The sequence below is a fragment of the Diorhabda carinulata genome, chromosome 6 (assembly GCF_026250575.1).
Source record: "Diorhabda carinulata isolate Delta chromosome 6, icDioCari1.1, whole genome shotgun sequence".
Lineage (NCBI taxonomy): Eukaryota > Metazoa > Arthropoda > Insecta > Coleoptera > Chrysomelidae > Diorhabda > Diorhabda carinulata.
The window spans coordinates 17993257-18002643 of record NC_079465.1 but is presented as its reverse complement, the minus strand read 5'-3'; the positions used below and the strand labels follow the sequence as shown (position 1 = coordinate 18002643).

Sequence of the window (9387 nt, the reverse complement as noted above, 5' to 3'; positions counted from 1 at the left end):
TTCTGCTCTGATTCACTCACTTCTAGGCTTCTATTATTTGCATCGCTATTTACCCCCAACCCCATTTAACCAGTTTTTTCCTTCAACCGCACAATGTTTTTTCAAGCTTCCCTTACCATAAGAGCCTAGTACATCCTACTCTAAGTGTAGTCTTTCTATGTGGTTCTTCCACATCTTTCTCATCTGTTATTTTGTCTATTGAGTTGTTGAAAGAGCGTTCTTTTGTATAACTTGTATAACTTCTCTTTGTACAGGAATCATCTATCTTCTGCCAAAATTTTAAGGCTAGAGTTTTTCATTATTTTCATTATCATATATATATATATATATATATATATATATATATATATATATATATATATATAAATATATATATATATATATATATATATATATATATATATATATATATATATATATATATATATAAATATATATATATATATATATATAAATATATATATATATATATATATAAAAGCTTCGAGTAAATATCTTTTTTCTTATCACCTGCTGTATTAGTTTCCTGTAGACACTATCAAAAACATTGGATACGGGTCCATCTCGTTTTCATAGAACTTTTCTACTGTTTGTGGCATCACTTTGATTATCGGAAAGCGTATCAAACAGTATAATTATGTGAGCAACTCTCATCGCACGCACTAATATATTTCTCCACTGTTATTTATAAAGTTGAGGTTACAAACTTCTCAAACAACTCTCGTATTTCAATTTTTCGGAAAATTGATTGTTACAAATTTTTTGTTATAATCTACATCACCTTTCTTTGTCTTAACCCCTCTGACCTATATATCCTGTAGATATAGAGTATAACACATCAAGATCAGACATATTCGTGGAAGTTTCGTCTTTGCCGGAAACCCACGAAAGGACAGAACGTACATTTAACTAACATGCGCATTGTCATTTCGGTTATATCACGTTTTATAAAGTATTTCGTGGCATTAAGTTGGCTACCGTGCTTCTTTCAGGTTGTTCGTCGTTAAAACTCAATCCGAATTTTGATTTCGACATTTTTCCACTGCAGGTAAGTTTTTTTTGGAAAATAAAGCTACTTAATAAGCACGAACACTTTAATATAAGTAAATTGAGCACTTATATATCACTTTATGTATATTCTACACATTTTCACGAAAAATAACCTCTTTCATATGAATTATTGTTAAAAAAATCATAAGAATTATAATTATTAGGTCAAAATTGTATCGAACATTACAAACAGTTGGTTTAATTGTTTAAATTATGACGATATAATTATTTTATTGAGGTAATCTATCACTATATGGTATCTTGAAATAAAAATTTACCGTTAATACCTTCAGACAAGCAATTGACCTATTTAATTAAAGGTTATTTTTAAATGTAACCACAAGTCAAAGATACTGATAGTGTTAATAGACATAGGTGAAGAAACGCGTTAAGTAATTGTTGTGTTCGAAGTTCTGTGACCGGTGAAAACGTGTTTGATGTTGCGTGTACAACGTTAAATGACATCTGTCAAACGAAATACGTATGGATTGGTTAACGCTCATTCACGAGAAACTGGTATGATAATAGATTGACGTTCTATGTATTTCGTTTGATATTACTTACAGTTTTTTTCACATTAACAACGCAGGGTTATTAGCGACTTCACGGCTTTGGAAATTCGGAAAAAGATCACTCTTTCGGTTGGAGCTCCAGACGTGATGGTTTGAGCCGGCTTTGTACAATTTGAATTGCTCCTTATCATTTTGATAACATAATTTCTTTCAGTATTGGTTGTTACAATGAACAGGACATGGTAGAAAGTGGATATTTCCCCTTCTTCACAATAAGGGGGTTCATAATATGCTAATTCTCAATTTATAAGCTTTTTTAAGTTTAATAATTCTAAAATCTATTAAGTGAAATAATGCCAACTCAGCCTCCGCCGATTGGATTGGTACCATTAGGTTCCTTGCCGGATTGTTAGGATCTTAGCTAAGCCTTGACACATATTTTCGAGAAAATTAGAATATTTCTTCTTTCACAGGTTCCAAGCAAGTTTCTGAGCAATAAGATACCAAGGAGCGTTTACAATACTGCGATAAACTTTGATTTCAAAATCGCTTTGTAGCCTCTGATCGGCGCTGTGTTATCCAATATATTTCCAATCCTAATTGCTCTCTAGCAAATCCAGATGTATTTGACGTACTCTTCTTTTTATAGTTTGAATGTTATGTGGATGGATTTTCTCTTTATTCACTTCAATGAACTATTGTAGGAGCCAGGTGAAGATGGCATCAAGCTTAATTTACAGTATCCGAAATGCTGCAGCTGGGTCTTGATGAAAGTATAATAAAGCGATGTCATAAGCTGCACACAGTAGATACAGAATTAGCTCCGGTATGCTGTGGCACACCTGAGGTTATTGTTTGTTGTATGGTCTAGGAGTTTTATTTCGAAATGCAGAGTTTGTAGAGAGGATTTCAGTTATGTCATCTAATAAAATGCATTGAAATCTGTACATAAAGTAAAGCTAATGTCTTTTACTTTCTCATTTCCTTCTATTTTTGTGTAAGATGGGTCGCACATGTTATTTATGTTGTTACTCCTGAAGGTACTCCCTTCTTGATAATGATATGATAACTCTAGGGAGATTGAAATATTGTAGGCAAATTGCTATTAATGAACTTTAAGATTCGGTTGCTATAAGGATAGGGTGCAAGGATATTGATCAATTCTTGGAATAGAAGGTGGTCCAAATTCCGTCTCGGTTTTTTGAAGCATCATATAGAAGCTGGAGATGGCATCAAGCTCAATTTGCAGTGCCCAAAATATTGTAGCTCGGTCTTGATGAGAGGATAATACAGCAGTGTAATCAGCTGCACACAGAAGATAGACAATTAGCTCCGGTACGCTTCCCTGTGGTACACCTGATGCTATCGGTTGTTGTTTTGTCTAAGAGTTTTATTTCGAAATGCAGGTCCTGTAGAGAAAATTTCTGTTATGCCTGCCTATCTTGTTACTCCTGCAGGTGAGTAGTTTCTTCTTGATAATGATATGATGATATCTCTATAAGGATATGGATATGGATATGGAATTGATGAATTCTTGAAGTAGAAGTCGGTCCCAATTTCAACTTGGTTCTTTGAAGCATCCTATGGAAGCTACCATATTTTTTAAGGCTCTTGTTTCATTGTGCTTGTTGTGGGTACTGACATTTGAGGTTTGAAGACTTAGGTCTCTGAAAGGGAGGGCTATAATTCACTGAGGATGAGTTTACTGATGAGATAACTATATGCGAATCGCAAATTCAGTCTGGGTAGTTATGGGTGAATTGTGTGATAAAAAAGTAGTTGAGCTAGTTCAGAATTTTCTTTTTACAACGCCAACGATCAGACATGAAAATGTTGATTACTGGATTTTTCTTATTCGATATAACAGACAGCGTATGAGATTCTTATCATTTTCTTCGTTAGAAAAGTGGTGGTTCTTCTGCGTCTCTATATAAAATTTGTGTTAGCACCAAACAGATGAGTAGTGCGTAGACCGTTGCAGAACTTTTCTGGAGGTTATGTTTGATGATTTGTCTTAATTTTAGATCTCTGTTCTTCAAAAATCAGCTAAAAATAACATGTGCAATTGATATTGGATCTACTTGGCAATTAACAATTTGTACGAGCTAATTTTTGATAGAAGAACTAAACTTATATACGCCCTAGTTTTTGAATGCACGTAACCTGTGTAAGCTAATTCCAAATTGGTATTTCTTGTCAATTTATTATATGTTTTATGGATAAATTGGATACTTTGATGAGTATATACTACTCGTAACTTTCTCAAATTGAAACCAATACTTCAAAACTTTCTTCGAATATGAGCTAGTAAGAAACGAAATGATACTTTTGACATTGCAGTGGAGGGAGTTTGATACGCATTTGTACGAAAGGAATTAAAATCACGTTCAGAAAAATGAAAGATCATCTAGTGAATATGGCTACTGATCCAGTCTTTAATTATAGTTGCTTCAATAACAGTATGTGTAATTACATTTCGATGTTATATGAGGTGTGACAAATATATTGAATTAAATGATTTCTACTATTAACCTATGAAAATCATTTCGAGAATAAAGTCTTTCGTTCTTCGAAGGAGAAAACAGCTACTTTCCTGGCTAATACCGAATATTAAATTAAATCTCCTCTGAGGAGCGCGACTTTTTCTGGATATAAACATTCCCAATGGCTTATAATTGCAAAGGATTGTAACCACTGACTAATTTCGACGTTATGCCGTCCCATCAGAGTGGTATAACAAACTTCCGTTTGAGTAGAGACCCGACCTGAAAACAATGTCAACATGCGCATCTATTTGGTTCATGTAGTTGAATATTCACGCTATTTGACTCTATCCGATAACTGCAAACTACTGATCACCTCTTATTTCGAAATTTGATATTTAGAAATTTGCCGTTTTTTATTCTATTATCTTATTTTATTCTATATTATATTTTATTAGTTCTGGTCCTCAAAAAAATGGGAAGTTCACTTGAAACAAAAGGAAATTAATAAAGATGGAATTTTTGTAAGCAATATAATATAAAAACAAAGTTAAGAAGAAACTTACCAACGAAAATAAACAATAATATCCTCTTCAAATTTACTATAATTTGCGTTGATTTGAACACTTCAGCGTAGATAGGTAGAGGACTATTTTGAATATACAATGTTTTGGTATCTACTAGAGAAAATACTTTTATACCTTACTTTCTTGACTTTTGTGGCAAGTACAAGCGGAATACACATCTTTAGCGAAAACACGTTACCTATAGCTGTAATTTTGTCAGCTGCTCTTCTGTTTATTCTTATATCAAGCCTTATAACTCTCAAGAAGAATATAAATCTTCTGTGAGACATGGTCGCTATAAAAACTTTCCTGCCAAAATTCCCGGAGATTCTTCCTACCACCATGATCTAGACCAGCTTGACACAATAAGCCTGGAAATGTTTCCTTTTCTACTTTAGATGTCGTAGTATCGTCTTTGTCTGTAGCTTCTTGCAATTTTATATATATATATATATATATATATATATATATATATATATATATATATACAAATTTGTATATTGTTCTAAGACATCGACGATGTTACCAAAAAAAATTTCAAGAGTCAATGGGAGTCGCTGCATTCTTGACTTCTCTGAGGGTACCAGGTAGATCGCTAATGATATTATCTCTTCTGATACGGCTTACGAGTAACCAATTTTGCCCACTTTGTGCTTTCTTTCTTATATTAATATGTTCGACACTGTTTTCATGAATTTCTGAGCTACCTCTTTATCACTATGAGAACTAGAATCGTATTCGTCATCATTCGGAACAGATATAGATCGTTGAGGCGCTGAATCTCTCTTTCAAATCGTACACAAAACATCAAAATGAACTCACCAATTTCAATATCTCATCTTCAAAATAAAATTTGTCTAGATTCAAATCAAACTATATAAACGCATGACTATCTGTTACTTTTTGAAAATGAAAAAACACATCCCACAATCAGAGAATCTTTTTGGGGGAAGTGCAGATTATTTAGGGGGATTACAGGTACAGGAAAATCACAGAGTCTCCCAGACAGTATCGACTACTTTCAAATAGAGGGCGTTCATAATTGTGATATTGTAATAAATTAATTACTCATTTAGACGGGTGAGGCATAAACAAGGATATAACTCAAACACAAATTTTGCACAATACTTTACTATGAGTATGAAAGAATCAAGAATATATGCTTTGTTAATGAAAAAAAAAAAAAAAATAAATTCTACATCGTAGCTTCATTTTTGTATGAACTGAGAGGCCTCATCCATGTCAAGGAGGTTTAAATGTGACTGAGAGTTGGTTATAGTTAAATTAAAAAAATAATAAGAGTTTGATTCAATTAGTAAATTAATAATAATTTGGAAAAGTTGAATCAAAATTTAAAATTAAACTATGCCTTATACAACTTCTTGATTCGCAAATTCCGTATTGAAGTTTCATACATTATTGAACTAACTTTTCCAGTAGCTTCTGGTAGTGTTATAATATGATGTATCTCATGAAAAAATCGATAATATAACTGTCACATGAAGAGGGATTATATAAAGTTGGAAGCTTTTATGTTATAGCACGCTATGAACATTTTCAAAATCGATTTGTGTGGTTTGTTTATATTCTAAAAATAGCTAAGTTAATAACACTCATATCTAATTTGAAATTGCGTGTAACAAATTTTTATTTACCTTTATGCAAATCGAAGTATTTCTTGAATATTTAAATCTAAGACGAAGTTTTTCATATGAGAGGGAAAAAAGTAGAGGACGAAGGTGGGTGGATTGATTAAAATGTTGCTAAATCGTGTAACATACTAAGGAAAATATAGTTTTTTGCTAAATGTAAATTCCCTCAAGAGCAAAACAATCATTTCAACTCTTCTCTAACTAACTCGATGCCATGCTTGTAGAAGGATTTATCTTTTGCCTCAAAATAGACTATAATTTGAGCAACTGCTTTTTCATTTGAGCTGAATTTCTTACCGGCGAGCATTGTTTTGAGATCAGCGAATAGCCAAATAGCCAGATAGTGATTTGTTCAATTTTACCATCGTTGCCATCGACTTGTGAATCGGTGCATTGTCTTTGGTTTTCTCTTCGATATATGAGACCATTTTTCTTTTATTTTTCTATTTAAACGAACCAATAACTGTAGTATTCGCTATTGATTTTATCTCCATTTTGGCGATGAACATCCAAACATCCATGCACATCCAAAAATAAATATAGCCAAAAGTAAAATGTTTCGTTCCATTAAGTTAAAGCTTTGAAAATATAACATCGTCCATCTTTTCGTTTAAATTTAGAATGACTTGAGCGTTAGTTACAAATATTTAGCTGTTGAAATTTACCAGATAATATACTCTATGTACTTTGTAATAGAACATCTTGGTATCTCTGGATAGTACCGCCGAATAATATCCAATTGCGTGGTATGTCTATTAGTTGATGTTGTCAGCTACTCTCTTTTATCTTAGAAAACATGAGATCGGTTGCTTCGAAAAACCTGTTTCTAATTTTATAGGTTTTGTAGAGAAGCTGCTCCAACTGAAGGTGAATGTAATGTAATGTAATTGTCAAATATTTATTGAATCGGTTTTCAGTATTTGTTCATTTTCAATATAAAATAAAAATGTACAAAACCCTAATAAGACTAGTAATTACGTATGAGATGGAAACAATAGTAATAAACAAAAGAGAAGAATGTAATAAAAAAAGCAGCGAAAACAAACTATAAGGAAAATAAAAATTAGAAAACGAGGAGTAATAGAAAAAGGATTTAAAGCGGCAAAAGCGATAGCCATAATCCACAGGATTGAGAGGCTTGATGATAATGATGATGTTTCGATTGTTTTTTTTTATTTTTGTTGTATAATATGACGTATCAATAGAAAATTCAATAATTTTTGAAGGAGTAACATTTAACGACATCATCCGTGTTCATATCGCTACATTGAACCCAGAAATCTACTCACATTCCTTAAGAAGGAGTAACATAACATTTAGATCACTTTTCTTTGGTTTCGTCAATTCTTCAATATTTGACGATATCTTAAACGAGGTCGAAATATTTTTGTTCAAAAATCGTTGCTATTGAAATGCCCCCATAAAAGATGTACGGAGGATTGATATCTCGGAAAACTGGGGGTTATTTAGTAGGTAAAAGCGGAAAACCACTCACAAATATTCCATGGGAAGGAGCAGTATAACATTTATTTCACTTTTTTTTTGGTTTCGCTCGCTACGTTTTCATACATAAATCTCATAAAGAATATGAAAGAAAATCTCTTTCCGCGCCTGTTCGCACTAAACCACGTAACAAACTAAAATGCGACCTTCAATTTTCTCTAAAGAAGAATATAATTTCCATTGAACAAAGTACAATGGGATAATTATCTCTAATTATAAAAACGTGCTGTTAAAAAATAATTTGAAGAATGGCGAAAACCCTATGAAAATCCGTTGGGAGAGGATGAACAGAGAAACCATGAAAGTTACTTTGTTTTATACGATGTGAGTTAATTATTTTACTATACACCTTATCTAATTCCATTCATTTTGCGTTTTGGTGACATGTGTTGATATTTGTAACAGCTGCCATATATTGGTCGTTCAATGGATGTATGGATGCTGTCAATATAACTAAAATCTATTATGCAAATTTTCTATTACTATTGGTCCATTTGTAACTTCATTGGTACTTGATTCTTCTGACAAAAATGTAGGACAATTTGAGTAAAAGTATATGTAATTCAGTATTTCGTTCTGTAGAATACACACTAAGCACAAGTTGAATGTGCGATTTTTTTATTTAAAAAGCGAAGACGAGCCTTGGTAGCTAGTTCCACAGACTTGCACTTCTCCAAAGAATTAAGCTTCCTCTGGGTCCCCTTAGGAGCTGAGCTCCAAATGTGCGAGCAATATTCCAAAGACTCTAGTCCTTGAAACTCAGCCTCATAATAATGCTAGCACATATTGCTCCCAACTTCAACATCCAGCAGGTAAATTTGCGAAGCTGGTGTTGTGTCCAAACAGGACCAAATCCTAGCTTACATTGAAAACACAGCAGCCTGAGTCTTTGCTGTATTAAACTCAACCATATCTTCTTCTGCCTTAATCCAGAATGTTTTCAAAGTCGGTGTTTATGGCAGTGATCTGTTACTATCTGCAGGTACACCTGAAAGCTTCAAAGGCGTGCCCTTGAATAGCTACAAGACCAATTGATGAGAGAGGTAGAAAAACCTGCAATTATCTTGAAGGAGTAAGATATATGCCTCTATAACTATCACGATTACTTCCGAAATCTCTTCATATGGAAAATATCATTTCAAGGAAACATTAAAAGGTAATCCTTCAGATGCTGTTCTAAAAAGTCAAACTTAACGAGGTCTAGGTAGATTTTGATTTTTTATTTCTTGCTCACACGTTTCTGTAATTAGTTTGTGATCTGATGTTCCGAGTGGTGCATGTATGGCTGCGTTGTGCATATTGGTTGTTAGGAACAGATCTTAGAGGCTAGCAAAGTTATCATCATAAAGCCGGAATATGAGGTTTCTTTGACTGCGGATATTGGTGTACAAAGTTTATATTCGTGTTTACAACTGTGTGTAAAAATCTACCTTAAAGATATTTTTACTGATGCTTCAAAATCAGGCTTCACCCGGAAATTCAAAAGGGACACTATGAGATATATTTTGTTCTAGCTGATGCCATCATGTTATATTTTCTTTCCCCCCCGGTCAGCGACGAGATTTGAAAATCTTTAAACTAATTTACGTCGCATTGCTTCGATGCGGTGGTATCTTACCAT

At 33.0% G+C, this 9387-nt stretch overlaps 1 protein-coding gene across 3 annotated transcripts in view; it reads left to right on the top strand.

Moving 5' to 3' along the window:
* The first annotated feature begins 955 nt into the window (after positions 1 to 955).
* The window catches only part of LOC130895714 (complexin), a 552249-nt gene continuing 543817 nt past the window's right edge, over positions 956 to 9387 (top strand). For 2 of the 3 annotated variants that reach the window (XM_057803197.1, XM_057803194.1), the window contains exon 1: positions 962 to 1048. The gene's annotated coding sequence lies outside the window, so the exon portion shown is untranslated. Of the gene's footprint in view, positions 1049 to 9387 lie in introns of all 3 variants that reach the window. The other variant, XM_057803198.1, reaches the window with a different exon arrangement.